The sequence below is a fragment of the Hemiscyllium ocellatum genome, chromosome 8, assembly GCF_020745735.1.
Source record: "Hemiscyllium ocellatum isolate sHemOce1 chromosome 8, sHemOce1.pat.X.cur, whole genome shotgun sequence".
NCBI classification, from domain to species: Eukaryota; Metazoa; Chordata; class Chondrichthyes; order Orectolobiformes; family Hemiscylliidae; genus Hemiscyllium; species Hemiscyllium ocellatum.
The window spans coordinates 51,909,846-51,923,935 of NC_083408.1; positions in this window are offsets into that span (position 1 = coordinate 51,909,846).

The following is a 14,090-nucleotide window of genomic DNA, read 5'->3' on the forward strand; positions in this document are numbered from 1 at the left end:
GTAAACACTGATGCAAAATACTCATTTAATATCTCCCCCATCTCCTGTGGCTACAAACAAAGTTCATTTTTCTTTCCCCAGGTATCCTTTTGTCCTTAATGTACCCTTTGGATACTCCTTAACCCTATTTGCCAAAGCTATCTCATGTCCCCTTTTTGTCCTCCTGATTTCCCTTTGAAGTATACTCCTACTGCCTTTATAGTCTTCTGAAATTTCAATTGATAAATCCTGTCTATACCTGACATATGCTTTCTTCTTTTTTCTTAACCAAACACTCAATTTCTCCAGTCATTCAGCATTCCCTACACCTAGCAACCTTTTCTTGACTCTCACCTGAGGTATGGTGACCCTCAGGATTAACTCACCACCAGTAATCCCTCTCTAATAAGACAGCAGCCCTCTAATCATCTGAGACTACGGTGACTTGACTTGACAGCTTAGATGGAATATTTTTGGAAAAGCAAATATTTTCAGAGATGGAACTTCAGAGGATTGCACACTTAAAGACCTATTACCGATACTGGAATGAGAGAAAGGGAGGTTAGACATGAAGAAGAAAACCATTAACACATCCAATCATGAACCACAGTCTCCATTGGTTACATTCCTTACAAAGGAGTTCACAGTCTTCCTAATCTCCTGTCATAGGACAGTCCCACTTTCCACTGAATCAGTCTGGTGAACCTTTACTGCGCTTCCTCAATGGCAAATACATCTTTCCTTAGGTTCTCTATCTGTGCTACAGGTAAGACGGAGATGCTGTGAGGATCCAAGTAACAGCAAAATGGGTTAGACCCAGAAAGCCAGCTGAGAGCTCTGAGATGTTCCAGTACATTAGATGGCTACCCATATCTGTGTGGAGTAAGTGAGGACTGCAGATACGTGGAGATCAGAGTTGAGTGTGTGGTGCTGGAAAAACACCGCAAATCAGGCAGCATCTGAGGAGCAGGAGAATCATCATTTTGGGCATATGCCCTTCATCAGGAATGATTCCTGTTGAAGGGCTTATGCCCAAACGTCGATTCTCCTGCTCCTCAGATGCTGCCTAATATGCTGGGCTTTTCCTTCACCAAACACTCAACAGCCATACCTGTGTGCAAACAGCCTCACAACGCCATTGAGGTGTAAGATGCCAGTGAGCTCCAACGTGCAGTATTGTAAGTGCTGAACTGTATCATGAGTGAGTCCTAAATGTTGCCTGAGGATATGGTGAGGCTGCTGCTTTGCCAGGGACAGCTTCTGTGATTGGGAGTGTGAGGGTTGGTATTGGGAACTGCTGGACAAGATGGGAGCCTGGACAAGCATCTAGTGAGCTGCAGTCACCAGTTCCCCATGCATTTTGGGAACCAGTTTCTCTCCAGCACCTGGAAAAATAGCAAACTGACAATAAGTGAGACAAGATTAAGTAATGATGAGATATTAATACATGCAAATTAAGCCTGTTACTGCTCATGAATAAAACTTTCCTGTCTCCCTTTGAAACCTTGAGTAGAGCATCAGACTTTTTAGCTCAACATCAAGCATCTCATTTTGTTCATTCTCTCCATATTTCCCACCTGATTCATCATTTCCCACATTGTTTCAAGAAAACCCAGCTCACAGATATTCCATCTGACCTTTACGCACCTTCCAGTGCTGAGTTGAAGAACATTCTCACTCCTCTTTCACAGAGTAAAGTGACCCTGAAAGTATTGAGAGCATCCTCAGGCCAGTGAGGGCAGGATGTGCATACTGCCGACGGTGTGACCAGTGACCTGTTGCATTCCACCCGACCTACCTTCCCTCCTCTGCTCTCTCTGCTTGGCCAGCCAGTTCATGTTCTCTTGAAAAGAGAGCATGCAAGAGAGAGAGAGCAACATCGCACTCTGGCCAGAGAGGTACAATCATGGGATTTGAGACTAACATGCATTAGAAGGTGCAGATACTTTCTACTGCAAAGAACTCAGGGAAGAACATCGAAGAGACAACATACAGGGACACAGAAGGCCGTGCACATATTGAGTTGTTTGGTGCATTGGATGGCTTCCCAGAGAACTCAATTGTCACTGTCAATGAACAAGTTGTCTGGCTCCAAAGTGGCAGAGGACTTAATGCAAAGCTGGGATCCTCCATTTTGCCAACTCCATTGAGAAAAACCTGTGTATCCCTGCAAAATGTAGCATGTAGCAACTGATGTCTCAGGTTCCAGTGTGACATGGGCAGACGTTTCTGAGGCTTCAAGTGGAAGCTTAGACTGAGATATCTGCTTGTTGCAATAAAGGCCCAAGCCTGCTGTTATCATGATTGTGGTTAAGAATATGAAAGGGCTTAACCAGGATAAAATGAAACCCCAAAGATTTGGAGGAAAAGCTGTGACTAACTGAGCCATAGATAATCTTTAAGGAGGAGATATTTCAAATACAGCATATGTTGGGGTTCAAAACAGGGAGACAGAATATGATGTATTATAGGGTGTAGAATGCGTGTCAGGTAAATTCTTCGAGCAAGAATCAGATCAAATACAAATTATGAGGGAAAGTGAAGGGGAAAATAAGACTGGCAAAGAGAGAATATGAGAATAGAATGGGGGTCAACATAAAATACAAATTGTGTAGTAAGAAGTGGCAGGTATCTTATTACAGAGGAAAGGCTTGGAAGTGCAAGACATCTCCAGAATACTTAATGAATCTCTAGCACCTGTGTTTGGCACACAAAAATGAATGCTTACAAAATATCAGTTGAAACGAAGATGTGAGAGATAACGGATAGGGTGAAAGAACAAACCACAACAAGCAGACTAAACACAGCCAGAAACCCTAACCACCTTACCATACATCAAAGAAGTTTCAGAAATGACAGCCAGACTACTAAGACCCCTTGGAATCCAAGTAGCACATAAACCCACCAACACTCTCAAACAAAAACTAACAAACTTAAAAGACCCAGTACAACCTATGGACAAAACCAACGTCATCTACAAAATTCCATGCAAGGACTGCCACAAACACTACGTAGGACAAACAGGAAGAAAGTTAGCCACCAGGATACACGAACACCAGCTAACCACAAAAAGACACAACCCTCTCTCCCTCGTAGCCCTACACACGGAAGAAAAAAAACACCATTTCGACTGGGGCAACACATCTATCCTGGGACAGGCTAAGCAAAGGCATGTCAGAGAATTCCTAGAGGCCTGGCACTCCAATCACAATGCCATAAACAAACACATGGATCTAGATACCATCTATGAACCCCTCAGAAAACAAACAGGAAATGACATCACCACAAATCCCAGGAACCCCATCCAGGACAAACATATAAATAGAAAGCAGGAGACAACAGCTTCGCTTCACTTGGAGGTCGCTACTGATGATGTTACCCAGCCAGGGAATGAAAGGTCTAGATCTCAAACCTACAGCTCAGCAAGCAAACCTACACCCTAAAAGTTTGGCATATAGAAGTTCTGGAAAGGTTGGTCATGCTTGAGAGTCGATAGGTCATCTGGTTTGAAGCCCACAATACTGAAGGAATTGAGGGTGGAAATGATTGAAGAGCTTTCCATTAAGAATGTGTGCAAGGACAGTTCTAGTAACTACAAGTTGGGTCTTTTAAACATTCATGTGTTAGGTAAAGTATTAGAAATAATAGGGGAAGGAAATCTTAGCTCTGAAACATTGTACTGAATCTTCTGTGGAGAATGCAGTTCAGCAGTGAGTATGGAAAATGAGAGTCCCTTTAGTTCAGGAGTGGGTTGGCTTTTCCCACACAGTTACACAGGTCTTGACTCATTTTATCTGCAGGCATAAGGTGAACCCTGTGACAGAGACATGGGCAAGTCAATGTCCCCACCATTAGCTGGAGAGGTTAAAGAGGATGCTGCCATGTGTAAGGGGAATTAGATTCCCTGCTAATCAGGAGTATCCCTCTGGCTTTCTCACTGAACATTTTTACTCATCCACCCTTTCCCAGTGATCCTGCCTTCCTCAGCCAGATAGCTATCCACTCTTGGCCATCCTCTGTAGTCTGTGCCCACTGCACTGAGCCCTGTACTTAACTTATTTCCATCTGATCACAACCGTGGCATAACATAGGTGACTGCTCCCCAAAGCAGCAGTTACACACTCCTAAAGTCTAGCAGGTACAGTACCTCTCTTATAGATATTATCTCATCCACTTTTGGAAAGGTGGGACTTGAACATGGTACTCCTGGCTTAGGGGTAGGGACAGTACCACAAGAGGCCCTAGCACTCCTCATGTGGAGGTTGCAATCATAAAACATGCATTGTCTGCTCTTGGGGAACTTAGCTGAAAATGTGTTGCTGGTTAAAGCGCAGCAGATCAGGCAGCATCCAAGGAACAGGAAATTCGACGTTTTAGGCAAAAGCCCTTCATCAGGAATCTTGGGGAACTTAAGCAATCAGAAAGGGCAACTCAATTCTAGTTAAAAATCTCACAACACCAGGTTATAGTCCAACAGGTTTATTTGGAAGCACAGTGAAGTTTGATGAAGAGAATGTTATGAATGTAATCTATATGGATTTTTAAAAACTCTTCAAAATATCATGAAATGTTGGTCAAGAAAACTGAGACGAATGTAAGTGTAGAATTAGTGTCTGCTTGGATGAAACGTCTTACTTAAAGAAGAAATATGGTAAATCACAGTTGATATTAGCTTTCATACAACTGGGTGACAGTGATGACCTCCAAAATTCATTCATAAAGAGAGAGAGATATTTTTATATATATTTATATATAAATATTTGTTATATGTGTATATTTATATGATTTATGTGTATATATATTTTATATATTATTTGGATATTGGTATAAAAAGCAAAACTTAAAAATATGTTAATTTTATCAAACTTGGAGCAGAATGGGAAACAACTGCAAGTTTAAACTCAATCAGAAGTGTGAGGTGATACATTTTGCTAAGAGGGATAAGTATAGGCAATATAGGATTAAAAGCGTGTTTTAAAGTGTGCAGAAACAAAGGAATTGGAATGTTTATGTACCGTAGATAGATTGTAGGAGGTGGAGTATATGTTACTATAAGGTGTAGGAACAGAATGCCCTACCATTCAATGAAATCATGCTCGATCTGATAATCCTCAACTCCATTATTCAGCTTTATCCCCATAACCCTTGATTCCCTTACTGATTAAAAATCTATCACAATCTTTATATACAAAACAGCCCTCTGCCATCAGGAATTCATCAGGTTGAATCCAAACTGAAAGAAAATTATTTGCCTCTGTCTGAAATGGGGTACTCCTTATTCTGAGACTAAGCACTCTGGTCTTAGACTCTCCCACATTGGGAACTAATCTCCCTGCTAAGTCCACTAAAAATCTTATATTTCTGCTTTATTATCCTAAATTTAAAAAATACAAGCCCAAACTCCTCATAAGAAAGTTTTCTATATTTAAAATTTAGTGAACCTCCTCTGGACAGCCTCCAAAACCGGCGTATCTTTGTTTAGCTAAGGGAATAAAAACTGTTTGTAGTATTCCAAGTATGGTCTGACTAATGATTCATATAGTTTTAGTAAGACCGTTCATATTTATACTCTATTCCCTTGGAAATAAGGCCAACATTCAATTTTCTTTCCCTGTTACATACCAACCTTTGTTGCTAGATTTTATGATTCACGCATATGAACCCACAAATTCCTCTATGCTGCAACTTTCTGCAGTCTTTCCCTTCTTAAATAATATTCAGTTTTTCTTTTCTTCTTGTCAATCTGTTAGACATGATTTTCCCTTCATTGATCCAAGCTGACTCTACATGATTGTATTATGTATTTATAAATGTTCTGCTTTTGCATCCTTTGTAATATACACTAATATTTTTGCTATGATAAATGTTGAACTATCTGACCTACAGTTATCTGATTTTGGCTCTGTCTCTTTTTGAATAAGTTTTCCAATCCTCTGGAACTTTTTTTTATTCATTCATGAGATAAGAGTGTCTCTGGCTATGCCACATTTTTTGTCCAGAGGGCTGTTAAGAATCAATCACTCCATCGGGAGTCACATGTAGGCAAGACCAGTAAGGATTGCACTTTTCTTCTCTAACGGGCAAGGTGACTTTTTCCTGGCAATTGGCAGTGGTTCCATGATCATCATTAGACTTTTAATTCCAGATTTTCATTATTTTTAAAGTTGAATTGGAATTCCACCATCGACCATGGCAAGATTTGCACCCATGTCCCCAGACTCTATTACCTCGGTCAATAGATAAATAGTCCTGTGATATTACCACTAGGCCATTGCCACCCTGATGACTACAGCCAGTGCATCCTTTAGTTTCATTAGTTTCCCTCATACATTTTCTTGAGTGGCAGTTATTAAGTAAATTTCTCCCTCATCCCTTGGGCAACTTTATTACTATGCACCTTGAGAATTCTATTTGTCGGTTATACAAGAACTAGGGGAAATAATATGTAAGGCTTTTGGCAAGAGATGCAGTGGAAATTGGAGGAAATATTTGTGGTAAAGGTCTGGAGCACAGTGCCTATAAGAGTGGTGGAAATGGAAACAATCAATGATTCAGATGGAACTTGGATCAGCTCTTGAGTGAAATAAGATAACAGTGTAACAAGGTTACAGCAAAGGGAATGTGACTGATTAGTTTGAGTAACAGAGGTCTGCATGAATTCAATCATCAGAATAACCTTACTCTTCGCTGCGTTATACAGTGGGTTCCTCCCATCCCCAGTGTAAAGGTTCTTGACAGGGGTGGGAGAATGGGAGGTAGGTTGTGCAGGCCTGCTTCCAGTTGGCCAGTTAACCTCATTTGAGTTATTAGCCAACAGCCTTTAACTATTATGAGGCAGGACATCCATCCATCTCCAGGGAGATGCTCCACCTCATTGGGCTGCTGGCCAATTAGAGGCCAGCAGCTCTGCACCTCTGCTGCCTTGCTGGTTTTGCAGGAGGTGCAGGAGAAAGTGAAACCATGAGTGGTTACCCCAAAACACAATAAAGTCCAGGTCTTGCTGGGCAGGCAAACTGCAGTCAGGGAGTCACGGCACATGTTGGAAATGACGGAGAAAGGATAGATGTGGGAAGGCAAAGAGCTTGAGGGCTTGGAATTGGCACAGAAGAACCAGGAAGGTGGCAAACCCTTACTCATTGACCAGTAGCCCACAGGATTAAACAAAAAACAGATGTTGCTGGAGAAGCTCAGCAGGTCTTGCAACATCTGTGAAGAGAAATCAGAGTTAACGTTTCGGGTCCGGTGACCCTTCCTCAATAGCCCACAGGATGAAGCCTGCCGGACTACACAGTCTGTGCAGACCTTTCCCACTGCCCTTTAGATCAGAGTATCGGGACAGTGAAGCTTTTAGTTGGTCATCAATTGCCACTGAAGAGCTATAAATGGGCTGTGGATGAACAACCCACCTGATGCTTACCCGATCATTACCAAAATGATGTAAGGAGGAGGTCTGGCAACAAGGACACTGCCCCTAATTTAAGACACTGCCCCTTTTCCGTGCGCATTGTTGGTCTGTAAAATTCAATCTTCTAACTCTGCCTGCTTCGACCTGCATATGTCACATTCACAGCACAGTGCACAGGCTGCGTGAAAGGGACTGGAAGTTTACAGCTCTGGCACCAGAGTTCTGTAGAGATGATTTTTGTGGTCATTGTATTTTTGTGCATCATTGTTGTGGTGCCTTACTGAGCATATACTGGATGGAAGATGAATAAAAGGCAATCTGTCAGTCTCTTGAGACAAATCCAATATGTATTTCTGTGGCAATAATGGTATTTTATTGCGGCCTACAAAGAGCCAGGCCTTAACTCTTTGTAAAATATACATTGGAAAGCTAAGTGATACTTTAATCGTTGTACAATGCATTTCCTTTTATTTCCACTGCTTGGAAATATATATTTTAGGGTTTACGATAATACAAACCACATCTAGAGAATATTGAGCGTTCTTGCATTCTACTTTTCGATGCCGATGACATTCACAGGTAGCTGACAGGGCATCCTGCAAGCAATGACATACTTTAAGAAGATCCTGATGTGAAAACATATTGATAAATTTCAAGTCAAACTTCAGATTGATTTGAAAGAATACAGCAAGATTAAACTGTCAGTTTGTCTCTTGATATCTATCATTCCTGATTCCTGTCCAATATTGGCTTAACAAGTTAAATGTAATCAATATTTGAATTAAACTCCACCACAGAATAATCAATTAAGGCACCTTCTAAAAGCACTTCAAGGAAGGTTTAATTTTCATAATTTAGTTCCCTGTGTAGATAGTGTTTTGCTTTTACTTCAGTGGAATGAATGAGTTTGCTTGCAACAGATGTTGTGATGAGTGCACTAAAGAATCCTTCACGCATTAGGCTCAGAATTTTAAATGAACAAGCCCTTTAATGATTTACCCAGTCCATGCAGACACTTAAAAACTGACACTGAAACCAAGAAAAATTACTTAAAGGATCAGTTACATCTAAAATAATGGAATCAATATCAATATTTTCCCTGAGAATCTTTCTCCCTGATAAGCAAAATCTTTGCTTAAAAGGCACATTAAAATTTAATAGCCAGCCATGTGGTTTGGCAATTGATCATTTCTGGACAGCTGTTCTCTGCTGTGTTTTAGCTTAGTGCTTCTAACCATTTGAGTGTCATCTTTTAATGGCTTATTTTAGGGATATTTCATCCCACTAGACCAAATCCTACTCAAACGAGACAAAATGTCAATTTATAAAGTGAGACTCAAAGTATTTTTTTGCAGAATTAAACTAAACAATAATAGCTATATATTAGGTGCCAAATAAGTGATGATTTGTTCCAGGTGTTCTTTTGTAAGTGGAAAAAAATCATGACCTATAACTCATAAATAGCACAGACACAATCTGAAGATGTTTCACACCATTAATAGTGTAGCATTCAGTTTATTCTGTGCTTTTTATCTGTTATTGTCAAGTGAAATGGAGGTGGTCCTGTGAAAATAAGTCTGCAAAGACGTACTAATAATCAGAATCCATCCAATGTTCATTGACTCAAACAGCTTCTGTACATTAACTGAGTCATTTTGCAACTGCACTTAATTTGATATATTTGAATTTGCATGACAATTCGCAAATAACTACAATACATAGTTATCAATTTTATAAGGACATATCATAACACTTCAAATTGATAATTTTATTTTAATATGAATGTTAAAACCAAACTAGGATGGTTTCTGATAACTTGTAAACTGACGTGAATGCTTCAGAATAAGGGGTAGAAATTCATACCCATTGTTTGTGTTTCAATGATGGCCAAAATCCTGCTTGAGGCTCCAGACCCATTTGATCATGGATCATTTTTGAAACCGTGTGAAACAACATTTCATATACATACTTCACCAATAGTTGTCTGAAATGAGCTGGGTAGGCCCTGGAGCCATTAGATTCAGAACTTCATGGCTGTTTTGGGCTAACTAGCAATCAGCAACATACAGTGAAACTTTCTGGCAAGGTAATTATTTTATAAAGCCTTCCACAAGTCCATGGGAATGTCCATGGGCATCATAAGTGGTTAGCACTGCTGCCTCACAGCACCAGGGACCCGGGCAACTGTCTGTGTGGAGTTTGCACATTCTCCCCACATCTGTGTGGGTTTCCTCTGGGTGCTCCGGTTTCCTCCCACTGTCCAAAGATGTGCAGGTCAGGTGAATTGGCCATGCTAAATTGTCCATAGTGTTAGGTGGATTATTCATGGGTAAATGTAGGGGAATGGGTGGGTTTCTCTTCGGAGGGTTGGTGTGGACTTGTTGGGCCGAAGGGCCTATTTCCACACTGTAGGGAATCTAATCTAATCTAATATAAACTGTACTCCTGAAGGTTACTACCAGGCTAATGGCTATGAGTATCATCTGCAATATACATGTACAAACCCTCTCTTATTCAGGTCATGATAGTCCTCATAGTGTAGCTTTCCAGAGTTCCTTTTCAATTCATCAACTTATGACACCTTCAAAGTTTGTTCACTTCTAGTAAAATACCTAACTGTTTACTGGCTGAGAAATTCTCTCAGTTCTCCAGGTTTGAGCTTGGACTCAAGAACTCCTGTCTCCTTTTTGATAAGTAGAAAAATTGACACCTTGCTCTGAGAGGTTTGCTTTGTCTCTTCAGAAGAAATCTTTTTTTCACCACCTTTTGTCGTGTCTACTTTATTTGGTGTCTGCATCGGTATGCTGATTGCCTTCATCATCCAGCTCCTGCAATAGGGTTATAGTTAACTTTCCTTTGAGTCTACTGTTCCCATTTGTTGCTGTCAACCATGTGGCTTCTTTCTTAACTTTTTTCCTATTGTTAGTGTGTCTAGGGCAAATATCATCAGGTCACATGGCTCAGTATTTTTTATTATAGAACATAGAACAAAGAAAAGCACAGCACAGAACAGGCCCTTTGGCCCACGATGTTGTGCCGAGGATTAATCCTAATATAAAATATAATAACTTAACCTACGCACCCCTCAACTCACTGCTATCCATGTGCATGTCCAGCAGTCACTTAAATGTCCCCAATGACTCTGCTTCCACCACCACCGCTGGCAACACATTCCATGCATTCACAACTCTCTCAGTAAAGAACCTACCTCTGATGCCCTCTCTATACCTTTCCCCTAATATCTTAAAACTATGACCCCTCGTACCAGTCAATCCTGCCCTGGGGTAAGTTCTCTGGGTATTGACTCTATCTATTTCTCTCATTATCTTGTATACCTCGATCAGGTCTCCTCTCTTCCTCTGAGCTTATTCAACCTTTCTTCATAAGGCAAGCCCTTCAGTCCAGGCAGCATCCTGGTAAACCTTCTTCGCACCCCCTCCAAAGCCTCTGTATCTTTCCTATAGTAGGGTGATGAGAACTGGACATAATATTCCAAATGTGGTCTCACCAGGGACTTGCAGCAAAACCTCACGGCTCTTAAACTCAATCTCCCTGTTAATGAAAGCCAAAACACCATATGTTTTCTTAACCACCCTACCCACTTGGGTGGCAAGTTTGAGGGACTTGCACACCCCGATTCCTCTGTTCCTCCACACTTCAAAGAATCCTGTCTTTAATCCTTTATTCAGCATTCGAGTTTGACCTTTAAAAATGCATCATTTCGCATTTATCCAGGTTGAACTCCATCTGCCATTTCTCAGCCCAGCTCTGCATCCTGTTTATCGAGTTGCAGCCTACAATAGCCCTCGATTGATGCCACCTCCAACCTTTGTGTCATCTGCAAATTTACTACCCCACCCCTTAACCTTCTCATCCAAGTCATTTATAAAAACTACAAAGAGCAGAGGCCCAAGAACAGAGCCCTGTGGGACCCCACTCAACACTGACCTCCAGGTAGAATACTTTCCATCTACAACCACTCTCTGCCTTCGGTCAGCCAACCAATTCTGAATCCAAATAGCCAAATCTCCCTGTATCCCATACTTCCTGACTTTATGAATGAGCCTACCATGGGGAACCCTATCAAATACCTTGCTGAAGTCCATATACACCATATCCATTGCTCAACCTTCATTGACCTGTCTTGTTATCTCCTCAAAGAACTCAATAAGATTTGTGAGGCATGACTGCCCCTCACAAAGCCATGCTGACTGCCTTTAATCACACTATGCTTTGCCAAATAGTTATAAATTCTATCCCTCAGAATTCTTTCCAAAACTTTGCTGACCATAGACGTAAGACTGACTGGTCTGTAATTGCCAGGGATTTCTCTATTACCCTTCTTGAAAAGAGGAACAACATTCGCCTTCTTCCAATCCTCTGATGCGACTCCCGTGGAGAGTGAGGAGGCAAAGATTCTTGCCAGCGGCTTAGCAACCTCCTTTCTCGCTTCCCGGAGCAGCATAGGATAAATCTGGTCTAGCCCTGGTGACTTATCAATCTTAATGTTTTCCAAAATTTCCAGCACATCAACTTCATCAATCTCGATCTGGTCAAGCCTGTATCCCAGCTCCTCAAAGTTTTAATTCACAACAAGGTCCCTTTCCTTAGTGAAAACTGAAGGAAACTGATTGGGGCTTCCCCTATCTGCTGAGACTCCACGCACAAGTTTCCTCCATTGTCCCTAATCAGCCCGACCTTCTCCCTGATCATTCTCTTATACCTCACGTATTATCTAAAGAAATGTCTATTGATCCCTTTAATATGACATAAAATCTTTAACTTTCTTTTCAAACATTCTTCAAAATGATGACAGATTCCATAAACCTAAATTAGCATTTTTCCTTACTGTATTGCTTTCAGGTCAAAGATCAAGTGTATATGTTTCAGCTTCTGTCAACCTGCTCTGACGACGTTCCAAGTAGTTTTGTGCCTTTGTGTGCAAATCTACATCATCCAGCCTTTCCACTCAGTCCCACCAAACCCACACCAAGTACAGCAGAGTAGGTAGCTAAATTTGGGAAGGGAAAAAGAATTTAATGATTGTGCTAAATTCAAACACGGAAAAAGAGTCACTGTGAATGGAATTCTTGTTGAATGCAGCACGGACAACAAAACCATTTAATTGAAGAGTAGGTAATCTTTCTGATTGCTATGTGATCCACTTGTTAGATTTTTCTTAAACAAAAACCTAAGCAATAACATTTTGCCGCTCTGCCTGTTATCGGTCAAAACAAAATATACAATACAATGGTCAATCTTCTAAATTCACTCACCAGCTTTTCTTCATGACTTATTTTTAAGAAAATGGCAATAATGTAAAATGCATTGAAGATGAATTCATCTGGAGAAAATTCCTAACAATTAAGCTATTATGTTCAACTTAATACAAGGAAGATGCCTGGATTGAAGGGTTTGAGCTGTAGGAAGAGACTGAATAGGCTGGGGCTGTTTTCCCTGGATAAAATCATGAGGTGCATGGATGTGGTGAATGGTCAAGGTATTTTCCCCAGGATAGGGGAGTCCAAAAGTAGAGGGCAGAGTTTTAAGGTGAAAGGGTAAAGATTAAAAGGGACCTTAGGGGCAACCTTTTCACACAGAGGGTGCAGAGAATGAACTGCCAGAGGAAGTAGTGGAGGCTGGTACAATTACAACATTTAAAATGCATCTGGATTGGTAAATGAACATGAAGAGTTTAGAACAAGATATCCTAACTAGATAAAGTTAGGATATCCGGTCATCATGAACGAGTTGGATGGAAGGTTCTGATTCCATGCTGTATGTCTTTGTGACTCTATAACTCTGTACAGTGAATGGTGCTACAAACTGCAAGTCTTGTCCAAAATTCAAGTATACAATGGCATAACTTTTTTTGTGATTCATTTTCATAGTCATAAGAATATGGGCAATGTGCCCTAAATTTCTAGCATGCATTCCTAATAGAGAAGGTTAATTTTAGGAAACATGAGTACACAAACTTATTCACTTTGTTAAATATTGCAGTTCAGCCCAATTTAGTATTTGGACATGCCCATTGCCAATTGTGAAGGCTTTTAGGTCAAAAATCTGGTAAAGATTTTGTTGTTGATATAAAACATCACTTGCTTCATATTGCAGAGTAATTCCTTTCTCCTTTTGCTTCCTCGAATATTAAATAGTTTTGTTTTTGACTAGATTTTCCATTTTATATTTGCTCAGAGTAACAATGATTATTGCTGTGTCACGTGTATTTTTCTACATCTGCACATCTCACAGGAGGCGAATGAACTGAGATCAGCTTTCGAATGACTTGCTCTGATTACACTTGCCCTCCCAGCTCACCTAACATGACTGCAGAGACTTGTAGTGATAATGTAGTATTTATCAAAGATGGGCTTTTTAAGTGGATCGATACATTCAGTCTTAGTCAGGGTGTTCAGGTTTTGAAGCCCAGAATAGCTGACACAGTGGTCATACTATAGTGGCTTGTGGTAAAACATTCCACACTAAGCTATTTTAATGTGCTTATCTCAATCAATAAGGTTAACTGCATTTGCCAGCATTAGGGTCAATAAAATGTGTACTTGTTCAATACCAGAGCTCACTTCAATATTAGTTTGTACTTCCAAGTGAATCTCCCCATCATGATGCTCACCATAGAAAATGCCATTGCATAAAAGATGAATTTTGTCAGTTGAATTTCATTTTTATTTTCATAAAAAAGAGC